The 17,030-nt window shown below is 42.4% G+C and overlaps 1 protein-coding gene and 1 pseudogene across 4 annotated transcripts in view; one reads left to right on the top strand and one right to left on the bottom strand.

Annotated features, from left to right (window-relative positions):
* The window catches only part of Sipa1l1 (signal induced proliferation associated 1 like 1), a 367,745-nt gene that overhangs the window by 23,859 nt on the left and 326,856 nt on the right, over positions 1–17,030 (top strand). For all 4 annotated transcript variants that reach the window (XM_023703289.1, XM_023703287.1, XM_023703294.1 and 1 more), the window contains one exon: positions 5,137–5,230. The gene's annotated coding sequence lies outside the window, so the exon portion shown is untranslated. The remainder of the gene's footprint in view (positions 1–5,136; positions 5,231–17,030) is intronic.
* Positions 9,528–10,109, bottom strand: LOC101573652 (annotated as a pseudogene).

Below are 17,030 nucleotides of genomic sequence, written 5' to 3' on the forward strand. Positions count from 1 at the left end.
CTTTGTTCTGAAAGAGTCCCAAGCAGTGTGTCTGGTTGGAGCCACCTAGTTCACAGGGCTACCTGTATCGTAGGAAGGCAGGAGACAGAATCTTCTCACCCCTAATTGGTTAGTATTTGATTCCATACTTAGTTTCATATTGGGAAGGTGAGCTTTCCACAGGAGGAAGTTGAGGTGAAAATGGGATGAAGATAATTCTGGAATCTGTGAACGACAGATTATCTGATAGGTGCTATTTAGAATAGTATAGTAATTTTGGTACTGTACATTATTTAATAGAAGTGAATAATGTCAGGTTATAAGTGACTTTTAGGAAATGAGCTTTTACACTTGTAAATAAAGAGTATTTTAATGGTTGCATTATTTAAGGATCCTGGTAAGTTAGCAAGAGTGTATTGATAATAAAGCCAAAGACAGGAGAGATTCTCTGTCTTTTGTCCCTGGTGGACTCCACTGCAATGCAGGTTCCATTCTTGTCAATTTATTTTGATCAGATTGAGTTGAGGATTTTTAGTGAGTTGGAGTAAACTGATTACTGACTTTGGGAGAGTCAGTATGAATCTGTGATCTGGGTTAGCAGAGTTATAAAGAGTAATGTCATTATTAACTTACATGGCTATTTTTCTAAATTTTTTTCTAAAATTGAGTTAGTTCTAGAGGGGACTTAGAAATCATGTCATCAGTACCAAGACTTTACAGTTTAGAAAGCCAGGCTCAAGGAGCCTGGTGATTCGCTCACAGCGATAACTACTGGGGAGAAGGCCTCCTTGTTTCCCAGCCTAGTCTTTCTCTCCTCAGCCATAGTGGTGGGGAGCAGAGTTGTCTTCACATTGGCAGGAAGCTTAAGTGCCTGCTGGAGTCCCTGCTGGAGATGTGAGTCCTGCGGTAGTAGGGTCTTGTGAAGTTTTTAGTTGGATGACATTGGTGCTTTTTTGTGTGTGGCATGAACACTGGGACATCTGTTCTTGAATTTTGAGGAAAATGAGTTGCAGAAGAATTTTTTTCAAAACAACACTGAGGGCAGAATGCATTAAGCATGCCTAATTAAAGATTTGAAGTTTCACTTGGTAAAATAATCAGTAAAAATGAAGGGGGCTACACACAGCCCTCCTTTGTTTACTCTTCTTGGCTGGCCATAATTTGCTCTGACACAGCGTCTTCGCTCAGGCACTCATCGCTGCTTGCGTAGTCACCACCAGCTAAGAATGATTAGGAGAGCCTCAGTCTGGCTCACTGCATCTTCTTCATGCCTTTGCGAGTCTTAGCTCTGGCTGTAGTCCACACAAGCTTGCAGCTAACCTGTCCTTCATCTCTCCTTTTCTCCCCCCTTTTTCTTTTCTCTTTGCCAGATGTCACTGTGTTGCCGTCTTCTAAGCTCAAGTGAGCCTCTTGCCTCAGCCTCCTGAGTAGCTGGGAGTACAGTGGCCTGCCACCAGCTGGCATGACCCTTAGCTTTTCAGTGGCACATGTCCCTTCCTAACATTTTTGCACATATATTCTCCATATAATTTGTCTGTTTATTAATAATACAGGTTACTAATGTGTCTTTTCTACTAGAATACAAGTTCCATGAAAGTAGACTTTTGTCAGTTGTGTAACCAGAGCATGAATAAGGAATAGTACCTATTAAATAGCATTAAATAAATGTATGAACAGTGTGGCAAAAATAGCTGCTTTTTAGGATCTCTACTAGTAAAATGACCAATTCTCAGCCCTAGTGACTATAGACTTACTGGGAATGGCAGAATAATCAGTTGGTATATACAGAATACAAATTGTATGAATTGTTGTGTACAGCTTTCTGGAGCCTCTTAATTTGGCTTTAAGCAGGAAACTCAGATTCAGAAGAACAGTCATTAACGTGGAGTATTAAATGATAAAAATGGATACGCAGGTTTATTGTCAACACTATGACTAAAAAAGTTGGGTTTTGGAATACGAGGTGCTGGAGAAATGATTAGTGAAGGAAGAGGAAGGAGCCGAGATCTTTCATCTGGCAGAGTTGGATGTTTCTTCCACTGAGTCATCCAGATGTGCAGGAGCCAGCTGTTAGTCTAACCTTTTTCCGGAGATGCTAAAACACCAGACAAGGACAGACACTTAATGAAGATAAAGTCTGCAGTGTTCTAATTTTTCATTTAATTTCACTTAAGTTCTGGGGCATAAGGTAGTTTATAGATGATCATTTTGATTAAAGATACATTTGAGACTTAGATCTAAGGAGCTAAACACTATATGTAATGTCTTAGAAGGATGTTAAAAAACAAAAGAATACCTTGGAAATCAAATCAGTTAACTGTTTATTTGTTTCAGTTCAGAGCTTAAGTGACTTGCTCTGTGTCACACAGCTAACTAAATGGCAAAGTTGGGACTCATGTTTGTCATATGTTTTCCTTAATGGAAAAGGAACACACAAGCCTCTCTTGGGGGATAATTCGGGGAGCAGTTATGAATTTGCTTTGAGGTCTGTTTTATTTGAAAAATTTTAAGAAGTCATGTAGATAATTTATCCTGTTTAAGTTAGCCTTCCTGTTTCGTGTATAAGCACATTTTTTTTCAGTCATGCAAAAATAGGCTTATTTGTGGACTTCTCATTTGGAAGTCGAGAAAATGAATAGGATACAGGTGTAAGATCATCTTAGGCTGTTGTCTTAGAAGAAATGTTCAGAAATTGAAGTTAGAAGGTAAACTACCATGGAGAAGTGTTACTGTGTCTATTTTGTCTGTTCTGAAGTTAAGTATATTACAGTAAATTAATTACAGTGCAACAAAATATCTTACTTAGAAAATATTCTCAGTCTTCATTTGCGAAAAAAGGATGGCTGCTTTTGCCATTTTAACTTTCGGTACAAGGGCAAGAAGACATCACATGCTGTCTTTTTTATTAGGTACTTCTTTTTTTACGTATTTAGTACAGGGTCTGCAGGCTCTCACCACACAGATTGGACCGATAGTGAGCTTCTTGTTTCTGGCCTCCCTAGCCCTGGGATTACAGGTGGGCGCCACCACACCCTGTCCCAGGCGAGGCCGGCATGGAGCGCTGGGGATCGAACCCCGGTCCTTATGGTTGCCTAAGTGGATGCTTTGGTCCACTGAGCTATCTAGCCTGCCCTAGGTACAAGTTTTGGATGGTACCTGTTTTTAAAGAGATAATTTGTACCTATAATTTGCATTTTTTATTTTTTTTTATTTTTGAGGATAAAATTAGACTGTACTTGCATGAAGAAACCCAGGTGGTCCCACTGTATTTCAGCTGGAGCTACCCGGGAGGCTTGTGGTGCTGGGGATTGAACCCAGAGCTTTCCGAAGCATGCTAGGCGAAGTACTTTGCCCCTGAGCGCCATCCCAGCCCTAGATGTTTACTTCTCATCTTTTGTGCAAATTGCTTTCTTTTGCAGCACATGTTTTAGGGAAGGGTCTACGGGGTATTCAGGGTCTCACGACTAGATTGGACTCGTAGTGATTCTCCTGTTTACAGCCTCCCAAGAGCTGGGATTATAGGCTTGTGCCACCACGCCCAGTCTCCATTGCTGTCTCAGCGTGTCCTGGGGGTGGGACTGGCACAGCAGGCCCGGGGATCGAATCCCCAGCCCCTGCGCCTACTTACAGGTGCTTTAGTCCACAGAGCTATTTGGCTGGCCCTTGCAGCACATGTTTAAATGAGATCTTGATGTGCAGCTGTGAGGTGTAACTTAATTTTAACATGCTCCAGATAGTTTTCACAGTAGATTGGAAAATGGCATAAATGTACGAGTTCTGGGCTGATAGTCTGGAGATTCCAATTCTATGTGTAAAACAGGGTGTTACAGTGGCAATGGGGTGCTGGGATCACTCATCCAGCCCTAAAGCCTCTGACCTGTATTTGCGTGTAATATGCATGGTTATGCCATACAGGTATTTTCTAAAATGCAGATGTACACGTAGTGTGCGTATTCTGCGTTCCGGTGTTCCTTAATGTGACAGCTCCCTAGGGGTGAGTGTCTCAGGAGTGGCTTCTCCTCCCTTTGCCTGCTCAGTGGCTTTTCTCCTGGGATGGACAGGGGAGCAGCTGCAGACACCTGCTCTGCAATTTCTGGTGGCCAGCGAGGGGCCTGTTTCTGCTGAGCAGTCTTGTTAGCATTTTTGAGAAGAAGCTTCCAGAGACGTGAGGAGTTTTCAGGTTGGCTTGGGAGCTGCTGAAACGGGACCTTTTCTTCTGAGTATTTTGTCACTTGGAATCCTTATGTTAAGTCTGAGCTTTCTTATCTTGTATTTTCGACTCTTCCGTTAATTTAAGGGTCCCAGGTTAGCGGGGCAGCAGTGGCCTGTGATTTTGTTGGGCCCGGTAGTCTGTTACTGTGGTCCTTCGCTCCCTGAGGCTGTCGTCGTCAGTTAAATCTGCGCCAGCCAGCTCGTTTCCGTCCCGGTGGTGCAGTGTTCCTGGCCACTGGATTTGCCTTCCATCCTGGCAGCCGTGTGGCTCAAAGCTCCCAGGTAGCGTCTGTGGTCCGGCACATCTTGGGTGGGAAGCCGCTCAGCTCTGGCTCAGGTCACTGGCCCCCAAGCCGCTGTTCACGTCCTCATTGCTTCTACAGCATAGAGCCCGAGAAAGCTTAGTTTTGCCTTTCTAAAAAAATGTAGAAGTCCCAGTTCCCCACTTCTCTAGCATTCTTGAGCCCTGAGTTTGATCTCTAGCCCTGCAAACAGTAACAGATCCAAAAATCATAGCTTCAGAGCCAGACAGTTTTAAAGATTTACTTTGTGTTACTTGTTCTTGTTTTTTACATTCTGGATTTCAGGTTTTAAAAAAATTGGTAGGTTATCCAAATGTGGTTTAAGAATAAGTCAAAGTTTTTCGGGCAAAGACTGATTTTGAAGTGGAAGAGCCTTTGCCCCTCCTCCATTTCTCTAAGGTGGGAGGCAGGTGGAGGGCTAGAGTTGGAGCTGAAGCTGTGAGCACCTCACCAGCCTGTGGCCGATTCCGAGGGTTAGCTGGAAAGAGCTGCCACGTTTTCCATTTGGACCTGCATCACAGAAAGCAGGCTTCCTGCAGAAACTTTTGGCTTTAACAGTACACAGAAAATTCATCTTTGCCTAAATTGATGTTTCAATCTTACGCATGTATTTAATTACTTATTTCCCCCTTTCAATCCATAGGTGAAATTTCATGTTTGAATCAACTGTACTACTGTCAGCAGCCTGATTTTCAAGATTTTTAGAAAAGTTAGAATCAAAAGGACTGTATTTTCAGGTAAGGGTCTCATTTTACTTTTATTTTAATAACACAGAAGTGCTTTGGTAGAATCTGGAGTTCTCAGACTTCTGGAATAGAAATAGAGATGATGATTTCAAAGGTAACAAATCACATTCTTCAGATAGATTTCCATCTGTTTGGTATGAGCTAAGAAATCATTGTAGTTGGCTGCTTAAAACAAGTAGAGAAGCAATATACAGTGGCACGTAAAACACACAGACACATTCAAAATGGCTTACAAAACCCTTGTTGAGGTTTCATGTACGGGAAGACCATACTGCTAATACTGTTTCCATTGCGTGATTGACGGGTCAGTCTCCATCCATCCACCCATCCATCCATCCATCCATCCACCCATCCATCCATCCATCCATCCATCCATCCACCCATCCATCCATCCATCCATCCATCCATCCACCCATCCATCCATCCATCCATCCATCCATCCATCCCCTATTTTTTTTAAAGCTTAAAGGATAATAATTTTAAGCATGATTTCTTGATGTTTATGGTATACCAAAGGGCTGTTAACAGTTCTGGGCATGAGATTACAGAAAGATAGCAGTACTCAAGCTAATTTGGAACTTATAGAGCTAGTATTTAGAAATTAATTTTCTTCAAGTGGAAGTTGCATGGAAAAACCTGTGCTAAGTTGAGATTATCGTTGTGCTTCTGGATGCAATTGAAAATGGGACTCAAACTCAGGATCTTGTACTTGCCAGACAGGTACTGCGTCACTGTGTCACCAAACTTTTGGTATTAGCTATATACCAAATTTTTAAATAGTTACCTAATGTGTCTCATTGAACATGAAGTATTGCGTTACTTGTAAAATAGCTATAGTACCTCTTTAAGAAGGCTGCTTGTCAAGTTTAAAACATATAAAAGTCAAACTTAAATTATTGGCATCATTTGAAGAAGGCCAGTAGCGACTGAGTGAATGTGAATAATCCAGAAAATCAGTAATGCATTGTAGGAAGGCTTTGATAGCTGATTTTATTTCTTAACTACATTAGCAGTTAACAGAAATTGGTTTGTAAAATTTTATATGCCAACAAAGAGACAGTCCAGGAGCGAGAAAACCCTTGGGATTTATAACAAGCTACAGATGATGCGTAGCTCTGGCTTCTGTCTTGTCTTTCCCAGCATCAGCCTTTCTAGTCCTTGCCAGAGACTGTAGTAAGTTCTTATGTTTCCTACATCATTCTTTCCTGTTCTTGCCTAGAATACTTCAGGGCCTCCCTACTACCCACAGCACTGGTTCCCAAGCTTTTTGGTCTCAGAAAACCCTTTATACTGTTAAAATTTGTTGAGACATTTAAGAGATTTTTTTTATATATGTCTATTACATACATCACAGTTTGATTATTATAGACCTGCCCCTGGGGCGCGCTGAGATGGCAACTGAGACTGGGCATGGTGGCGCACGCCTGTAATCCCAGCTCTTGGGAAAGCTATAAACAGGCGGATCACTATGAGTCCGATCTAGTAGTGAGACCCTGAACACCCTGTAGACCCTTCCCTAAAATACAGAAAAAACCCCCAAAACAATTTAATGTATTATAAGTTGAAATGGAGAAAATTTTAAGCGTACGCATATATAAGTGCATATTCATTAGCTGCAGAGTATTGACACTGGCACAGTTTTCTGCTTGTGGAATGCATTGAATATAGGACTGAAATAGCAAAAAATGTTACTTTTGGATAATAGATTTATTGAAGTGCAGTTTGTATGTTAGGGGAGGTCCAGCCTTTTTTTTTGCGGAACCAGGGATTGAACTCAGGCCCTTACGCTTGCCAGGAAAGCGCTTATTCCACGGAGCCATCTCCCCAGCAGTTTTTTGGTTTTTTTTGGTCCAGTTTTGTGTATAGTGCTATGTGGATTTTGATAATTGCATGTGATTTGATGACTGTAGTGAAAATAGCAGTACATTGCCCTTTCCCCAGAGTGCTTCTCAGCCCCAGCCGCCTCTGAGCTGTTTCAGGTTCCTAGCGTGTATATGTGAACCTCTGCCCTACAGCATATCACCTCCACATACGTTCAGTCATCGTGAGGGACTCAGCTGTGTGTGACGGGCCCTTGTCTAGAACACCAGCATCTAGCTTGTGGGTATTTATTTATTTATTTATTTATTTATTTATTTTGCAGGACGGGGGACTGAACTCGGGCCCTTGCGCTTGCCAGGAAAGTGCTTATTCCACGGAGCCATCTCCACGGCCCGTGGGTCTCCCTTTATGTCAGTCAAGGCCATCCTTATGTCATTGCTGTGCCTTTCTCTTCTCAGCAGTTGTTTGAAGACATAATAGTTTCCCACCTTTTTAAAGAAAATGTACTTGGTACAGGTCTCACTACTCAGCTTGGACTCATAGCGATCCTCCTGTTTTCAGTCTCTGCAGTGCTGGGATTACAGGCGCGCCGCCACCCCCAATCTTGGTGGCATGTGTGCCGGCGATGGAGCCCTGGTTCCTCTATCTGCCTAGACAGGCGATTCGTCTGCTGAGCTATGTCACTGGCCTTTCCACCTTCCTGAGGATGTCTTCTCTCCCTTGTTCCCAACTGAGCACATAGCTGGCACACAAGATATGGTACATAATTGAATTAATAAAAGTAATTGTGCATGCCTGTAATCTCAACCCTTGAGAGGCTGAAGCAGAATTGCCTCAAGTTCAAGGCCAGCCTGGGCTACATAGTTCAAGGCCACCTGTCTTAGGCCTTGCATATTTTCAATTTTTTGTGATGTATTTAAGTGAATAACTACATACATATCTAACAAATATTTTCAGTTGTCTTAAATGGAGTCTCATTTTATACCTTTAAAACGAAAACTTCCGCCTGTCCTAGATCTCTCCATGTGAGGTTATGTAAATCCCTCTAGTTCTTTTAACTGCATTTCTTTCATATTCCCAAATTGATGGACAGTTAGCTTGTTTCTGATTTTTACTTTTATAAAAATGCTAATGAACATTCTTAACACCTTATTAAAGCACTAAGAGATGTATTTTGTTTCCAGGATATTAAAGCTTGAGATTATACATGTCTTTCTGAAATCGTAGGTATTCTCTGGGGGTGCACAGCAGTGCCCCAGCACTGATCCCCACCCCACAACCGGGAAGTCAGGTCATGCTGGAACTTGGGCATCTGTGGTTGCTGCTGTAGTTGTAAAATATAGTAGACCCTTTTTTATTAGTATATATTTGTAGAACACAGTGAATAGGTGTGGAGAGGTGGGCCACGTACACGTGGCATCTTACCCTTTGTACTGCCCCTTTCCCAGTCTCTTTCGTATCTTCAGAAGATCTACCTTCCTATTTTCTGTAACTTGGATTTTCCCTTAAATTATATACCTCGTGGTGTTTGTGTCCGAGAAAGCACATGATGCCTACTTCTTGTGTCTGGTTACTTCACTTAGCGTTGTGAGCTCAAGGGGCATCTATTTTTCCATAAATGACTCAGATTTACCGATTTTTTGACTGGAGTTTTTTGTAGAGAGTTTTGCTTGTAGTTTTTCTACATTTTGTTGTTTGTACGTGGCCTTCTGTTTCATTGTTTGTATAGGCGTAAGCATGGCTCTCCGGCCTTGTGGTTTGCTGGGGCTACGCTGAGTGAAGAGGAGTTGTCTCGGGCAGCTATAAAGCATTAATACAGAAATAATGGTTTTTCTCTAAGGAGTTTTTAAGAAAAAGGAGGCCAACATACAACGAATGGGAGTGCTTAACTGTTAAGCTAGTGCTTTAATGTCTCATCTGATGGAAGTGGCTACAAGCTTTAGTGCGCATTGTTCTTTGTCCACACCGTCTGCGCCAGAGTGCTGTGCAGTAGTCATCAAAACATGGCTGAAATTATGCAGCAGGGTTGCAAGTTCAAGTCCTGCGGAGCTGCGGTGCCCTGTGTGGAGCTTCAGAGCACATCTGCTTTAGACATTGTGTGTTGCCCAGTGTCACTCCTGGAGCGAGACAGCTGCCTGCGGAGCTTTCGCCAGGTAGCCGTGGCCGCAGCACACTGCTGGCGGTAATGACTCACACAGGCCCCGCGCCGAGCGCCTGCTGGCCTCGTCACCCCACTTCTTCCGAGGAACCCAGTAGGACTGGTGGTGGTGTGTGGGTAGGCATGTAGAAGTGGAGAGAGATGTCAGTCCAGGTTGGTTGTGGATCTGGACTTGGATCTTGCTTTTTTTTTTTTTTTTTGTGAAAAGACATCTCATTATTTGACTATTCCCATATATAGTATTAGTGTATTTCTTCCAGTGGCAAACTAAGTACAGGATAACTCTGCTGTTCGATTCTCCCATGAATCTCAATATCGTCTGTCTTTTGGAGGATTCAGTTTCATCCGACGTCTGTGATGCTGCCCCCGAGGATACCAGTGATACTTCGTTGTGAAGAACATTTTGCTAAGTTGCTCTATCATGAGTCCTTGCTCAAGGAATTCACTTTCATTTTCTTCTAATCTGGTTTTCAGCACTTGATCATGTGTTTGCTCAGTATTACGGACAGGATCTGGTTGAGGCATAGATCTGGTGTGTTCATATGGAGTGTCCACAGAAGGGTGGTACCATACTATTGTCCTGCCATCAGATGTCAGAGCAAGCTCTGCTTTGCAGTTATAGTCATCTGGAAGAGAAGAATACGTGGATTTGCAGCAAACATGAGATAACGCTCCATTTTGGATTGGAAATAAATGCTTCAAGAGGGCTCTCTTTGATATCGCCCATTTCACCGCTGCTGCCGCTGTCATAGTACATGAAGAAGCTTGTCAGGTGATACGAAAAAGATGTGGAAGAAATTGCCTTTAAAATCTGCTCCTAGGCACCAATTTTCATTCCTGCGTTTATAGCACTCTCGTATACCTGATGGCCTCTTCCTTTAAATTTGTGAAGGAGGCATCTCTGTCTTACAAATTACGTGCACAGGCTGAGGTCAGATGATTTACTTGCTCACTACTGCACTGCTTAACAGCACTAGGCCGCCATCTTGCCTGCATCCCGGATCTTGCTTCTAATTGTGATGTTGTTCAGACAGTCTTGGACTCTGCAGAGCCTGTGATGGTACTTTATCTCCATCCACACTGTGAAACTGTGCTGTATCCACGGAAGCACAGTTTACTTAACTGCATTTTGGTATCTTACTAGTAATAATTACGAGTGTAATTGGTAGTAATTTAACATATGAGAATCAACCCATTGTTGGGAGCATCCATTTTATAGAAAGTGTGTAAAATGAAAGTAATATACACAATGATAAAGGTAGGTGCTGCTTGCTATATTTAATGAGAATGGAAGTTGAAAGTGAAAAGGGCCACTGAGAAATTTATCTTGAATTTTATATATTAGCTAACAGAATGTCCTTTAGAAATAATGCTGTTTCCTCACTGGTGAAGTATGACTGGGCTAAGTAGCTCATTTACTCAGCTGTTACCTTAAGTGGCATTCTTGTGAGTAAGAAACTCCTGCGAGAACATTTGGCGTTGGTAGTCCAGAGGAATGGTGAGATGCAGTTCTGGTGCTCGCCCTTGCTTTAGTGAGAGGGAGAACGTTTCTGGAAGGGTTTCTCTTTTCAGGACCAGTGGAAGATGAAAATGGTTCATTCCTCTTGATGAAGGAAACAAAGCATTCTTAGGGTTTTTAATTGAAATGTATATGTGTGACTGATTGTCTTCAGGAACTTTGGGTGGTTATTTTTCGATAATTATCAAGTTGAGTTTTGGCAAAGGTGTGGCTACACGCGTACTCTTTGGGTGCTCCTGTGTTACATTTTACTTGATGATAAAACAACCTGAAGGTGAGGATGTGTCACCATTTTTTTTTTTTTTCCCCTTCTTTTTTGAGACAGGGTCACACTATGTACGCAGTTCAGGCTGGCCTTGAACTCACTTGGTAACCCAGTCTGTCTGAATTGCAGTGGTCCTCCTGCCTCAGCCTCCTGCATGTTGGGATTACAGGCATGCATCACCACTCCTGGCTATGCCACCATGCCTGGGTTACCATTTTTGTGGTTGTTATTGTGGCAGGGTGTCACTGTGCAGTGCAGCTTGGCTTTGAGTTCATTTATGTAGCCCAGGCTGGCCTGGAACTCATATTGATCCTCCTGCCTCAGTGTCCTGAGTGCAAGGATTATAGGTGTGCTCCTGGGTCACCATTGTAGTCTACACTTAGTTTCCTCACTGATCATATCTTGAGATATGACAGCTGAATGGTTGAAACAGATCTACTGGTAGACTCTCAGTCTTAGTCACTGTGCTTTCTATTTTGTTAAGAGGTTTGAAAACATGATAAGCCTTGGTTTAGATGCTATCACACTATTTCATTCTTGGTGTTAGGAAAAATATTTTTGGCCAATACATATTTGCTGATTGACAGAAGAGAAAAAGTACATTGGTTCAGTGAGAATCAGCCTGGTCTCATGCAGGGGCTGGATCCCAGGAAGTAGCATCACTACATACTGTATTCATGCGCAGGTTCAGATTGAGCATACAGTGATCTTCCTTGAACTGTGCATTTTTTACAATTCTGTTTTCTCCCTTCTATTTTTAGATTTATGAAATTACTTGCCTAGATCCAGAAATATTATTGTATTTTATTGCCACCTGCCTGGGCTTCTTTTCAAGATGACCTACCCTGTGTTTTAAAGCAATTCATTTCTTTTTTGTACATTTTACAGTTTATTTTTTGGCTACAGTTCTACATTAGCATTTACAATTTATAGAATTTTGAATTTCCTTGTACATTCAGTTTTGGTGACTAAGGAGCCTTGTGTAAGGAATTTTTCCTCTTTCACTCCTGGACATCACATTCCTTGGCTTCCTATTTGTTCTACATCTGTATTTCAGTGTAATCCTGACAAGTTCATTCAAGCAGTAGTTGAACTGAGGTTAAGTGGTGTTATGGTTGCTTGGCAGGAGATGGCCAAAAACACTCCTTTTAAAACACAGAATGCCCTGGGGTGACTGTGATGTCCAGTTGCATAATCACTGATTACGTTTTCCAAACACGGGAATGAGTACAAGGGCCCTGTGCAACGCGTCTTCACTGAGAACTTAGCCCACAGTGTCGCTTCTACTTTAAAAGCCATCTGTAGCCTTCCCCTGAGGGAGACTTCCTTAGACAACTAGATGTTGGGACTAGTTAAAATGTAAAAAAAGAAGAAAAAAATACACATACGCATACACACACACACACACACACACACACACACTCATTCTTTAGTTTTTTACTATATTTCTTTTCCCTCTATCCTTTCATCTCTTCCTGGTGTTTTTGTGACTTGAAAGCTTTTTTTTTGTTCCTCAAAGATATCTAATTAATCATATTCCAGGTTAGAACAGTAAAATAGAAATGTAAGGCTTGACAACAAAACTACAGATAAACCAACCGTTTCCGTTTCCGGTGTATTTCTTGCCACTCCCCAGAGTGGACGGTTTTTTCTGACATTCACTGCCACAGAGCTAAGGAATGTATTTTAACTCTACAGCATACATCTTCAGTTGTGAATTTTATCTTTGGATTTCCTCCTCCAGAGAGGAAGTTTAGCTCTTACCTTCCCATTCCTCATCCTCCCTGTGATAATTCTTAGTTTAGCTAAGTCCTGAGGAAGAGTGTTCCGTGCCTGGAGAGCCGTCTGGCCTTACTCTTCATCTAGGAGGAGGTAACTTAGTCTTATCTTCACGCTTTTAATGTATTATCTGTGACACTGCCCTTTGCGTACTGTGACAGTGGTCACAGAGATTCGGGGCTCCGGCTCTCTTCAGCTGCTGCTGCTGCTTGGAGATAATGCTGCTAATTGCTTTGCTCTTAATTTCTTAGCTTTCTAGTTATCAAATCCTTGCTTTACTTTGAACTTTATAATGGAAGTCTTAAAAATGCAAATGTAAAAATTATTCAGGCATCCATCAGTCTTGATTTTCTCTTGGCTTTGTTGTTCCCTGGATTCCTTATCCTGCTAGTTCCCCGTTGCTTCCTGGCTTTCCCAGAGCTGCGCTTCGACTTGCTCTTTCCTACCATGTTGGGGATTACCTTGGGCTTCTTTCGGTGGCTTTTTAAATCTTGGAATACTTTTTCTCTCAAAATCTACTGCATATGTATCTATAGTTACAGATACGTGTGTGTGTATATATATATATATAATATAGATTAATGTGTTAACATTCGTATGCCCATGAATAGTAAGCAGCTATTTGCTGATTGTTTCCCACTAGAATGTAAGAACATACTTAGTGAGCTGATCTGTAGTTTTTGTATTATAATAGCTTTTGGTTCTAAGCATTGTGACAGCCCCTAGAGTTGGGCAGTGATCCTTGTATTTCTTTCACAAGTTTGTGTGATATGAGTATTATTTATTTTTGGAAAGTTTGATGTAATTTGCCCGTAAAACCATCTGGATTTAGAATTTTCATTTTTGGAAATATTTTTGTTAGGAGATTCAATTTTTTTAAAACATAGAGCATATTTAAATTTATTCTTCTTTGGCATCTTTTTTTTTTTTTTTGAGATAGGATCTTGCTCTCTTGTTCAGGTTGGCCTCGAACTCTGACGTCCTCCTGCCGCAGCCTCCATGCTGGGCTGAGTGTCAAAGACATTTGTCCATTTCATGTAAATTGAATTTGTTGGCATAAAGTCAGGGTTTTTTTTTTTTTTTTAACGTATTCAGCATAGGGTCTCACTCCACAGCTCAAACTCATAGTGCTCCTCCTGTCTTAGCCTCCTCACCTTGGGGCTCACAGGTGTGCGCCACCATGCTTGGACTCTGTGGCTCAGTGCACCTGGGGGCAGGGTTGGTGCAATATGTGGTGCTGGGGATCAAACCTATACCTGTGCTTGCCTAAGCAGGCGCTTAGTCCCCTTAGCTATCTTGCAGCCCAAAGTCAGTTTATTAATCTTACTGTCTTCACTGTGTAAAGTATGCCTTTTTTAAAAAATCATTTTTAATATTGATGATTTTTTTTTTTTGTGGAACCGGTGATTGAACTCGGGCCCTTGTGCTTGCTGAGCTGTCTCCCTGGCCCTGTGTTTTTATTTTAAAAAAATTGGTCTTACTAGAATTTTGTCAGTTTTGTTGATTCTTTTTTTTTAAAAAAATTTTTATTATTTGTATGTGTGTGTGTGTGTGTGTGTGTGTGTGTGTGGCCAGCTCAGCCCACCAGGGGGCGCGGCTGGCTGGCATGTGGTGCTGGGGGATTGAACCGTGGTCCCTGTACTTTGCTGAGCTTGTTCTAAGTAGGTGTTTTAGACCACTGAGCCATCTCACCAGCCCCTTTGTTGATTCTTTTAGTTAGCTTTTTTTTTTGAAACAGATCTCACTAGGTAGTCCAGGTTGGTCTTGAGCTCACTATGTAGCCAGGCTGGCCTTCAACTCATGGTGATCCTTCTGCCTTCCTCACCTGAGTGCCGGCATTACAGGCATGTGCCACCTGTCCAGCTGTTGATTCTTTCTTTTCTTTCTTTCTTTGCGCCAGGAATCAAACTCAGGATCTCATACTTGCCAGGCAGGTGCTGTGCTGCTGACCTATATTCCCGGATGTTGATTCCTTTAAAGACTAATCTTTAGACTTTGTTAATATTTTCTCTTGCCTGTTTGCTTACTGTTTTATTGGCTTTATTATTTTAATATTTTACATGCTGTTTTTCATATTTCTTAAGGTAGACCTTAGATCGTTCAGGTAAATTTTATTTTTCTTCATTAAATGTTTAAAGTTATAAATTTCCCTATAGAAAATTCTTGTTTTAATTGCATCCCATGGAGTCCCTCTCGCACTTTGTTCCCCTCCCTTCCGTGCCAGACCTCTTCCCTCTTCCTTTCCTTCCTTCCACAGCGACTGTCACTGTCTTTTTCTTTCATTAATTATGACTGTTTTGCTCCATGTATTTTAAGCAGCAGACACATTCATGACTGTTGTCCCAATAGTGCACTGCCTCTTGCATAGTTGTAAGATGTTCCTTTCCTCTTTCAGGTTGTGTCTGTGCGGTGAGGGGCTGGCTCCTCTGGGCGGTGGGCTTGGAACCTGCCGTCTCTGGGGTCCCCATTTTGATGTGGTTCTTCCTTTCTCAGCCTCAGGCCCTCAGTAATTCAGGTTATAAGACTTTGCTTTCTCCTGGTGAACTCTTCTAGCACTTGGCCTCAGCTTCCTCCAGTTGCGAAGTCGAGTTTCCAGTTATACATACGTTGCTCTTCTATCTTCAGAATTTTGTTTGTGTGTTTCATATGCTGTTGTCTTTATTCCTCTACTTTTCTTTTATGTTACTGTCCTTTCTGGGGAGAAGGGTGGTAAGCATCACCCTTATTCTATAGGGAGCTTTTTAATTATTTATATTAGGCTTTTCAACTGATGTACATTGTTGGTGACTTAGTCTTTAGGCTACAAGGTGCTACTTCTGCACTATGCTAATATGTCTTTGTTACCTTCTATACAGTGTTAGTGACATTTTGTTTTCTTTGCGCACAGTTTATTAAACCATGCAGACGGGCTGGAGAGATGGCTCAGTGGTCTAAAGCACCTACTTGAAACAAGGCTTGGCAAAGAACAGGGACCCCGGTTCGATCCCCCAGCACCACATGCCAGCCATCCCGCCCCCTGGTGGGCTGAGCTGGCCACACACACACACACACACACACACACAATAAATAAAAATAAATAAACCATGCAGACAGCTTGCACTTCGCAGAGTTCACCGCATAGAACTGTTACTTGTTGGGGAGCCAACAGTTTGTTAAATGTTAAATGGTTGACTTTTTTGTAGTTTGAAAAGTTTGTCACAGTATTCTTTTAAGTACTTTTTGTTTTTTAATGAACATATCAGGCCTGTTATGTAGCATAGAGATTTCCTTGACCTAGGATTTAAAAATTATTGAGTTCCTGCCGTTTTCATCTTGGTGAGTCATTTAAATACACAGCCTCTTTCTTCGCCTGGAAATGGGAAATGTACAGTTTGCGCTCAAGGTTATCATACTTACAAGATAAGACACAGGAAAGTGTTCACAGAGTTACGAAGCAGGCTGTGTGGCAGGTGCTGCGTCAGCTGATGTGCTTGTGGTTAACAGGACCTGCCCTGTCCCCGTGCTCTTTGGTAGCGGAATGCTCGGCTGAACATCGGTGGCGGCGTTAAGCTTGCTCTATGCTTGCAGAACAGTTTCCTGGTTCCTTCACCTAGATTCAGTGCTGCATGAAGATAGAGTAGCCTGAGGCTCCGTGCTCACCTACACCTCGGAAGTTAGGCCTCTGACCGGTCCGTGTCTGCCCTGGAGCTGTGGGATGTTTCCCAAAGACTCCCGATGAGTGTCCGTGCTGTCCCTGAAGTGGTGTCTTCTGGCTGTGGTGTGCTGGCTCCACTTATAGGATCAGGAATGTAAGGGAACAAGGTATGAGGCAGTTAAATTCTTTCAGAGAGAGGATAAACCAAATGTAAAACCTGTGTATCCAGGATGACAGGGCCTCCTAGAGAGCACTGGCCCTGAGCCTGGGAAGAAAGCCAAGCGATGGTCTGAGGCAGAGTAGGGGTGGAGGGACCACTTCCCCGTCCTTCTGGGTCTGGACCTGTTTGATCTCTTAGTCATTGCAGTGCTTACGCGGTTATCTTCATATTCAAGCATGAAATTGGTGGGACTCGGGGGCTAGAGCCGTGCGTGCTGGCAGCCAGGCGGCAGCTCGCGCGCTGCTCATGGAAGCGGGCTTCAGAAGTGAGGAGACGGCGGCTTTCTCTGACTTGGGCAGACGAGGCAAGAGTGCAGTATGGATTTCTTTTCCTGGGTAAATTGGTGGTGGCTCTGAAACTTACGGACTAATGGTGATTAACACATTAGATATATA

The sequence above is a fragment of the Octodon degus genome, unplaced genomic scaffold, assembly GCF_000260255.1.
Source record: "Octodon degus isolate 3935 unplaced genomic scaffold, OctDeg1.0 scaffold00007, whole genome shotgun sequence".
NCBI classification, from domain to species: Eukaryota; Metazoa; Chordata; class Mammalia; order Rodentia; family Octodontidae; genus Octodon; species Octodon degus.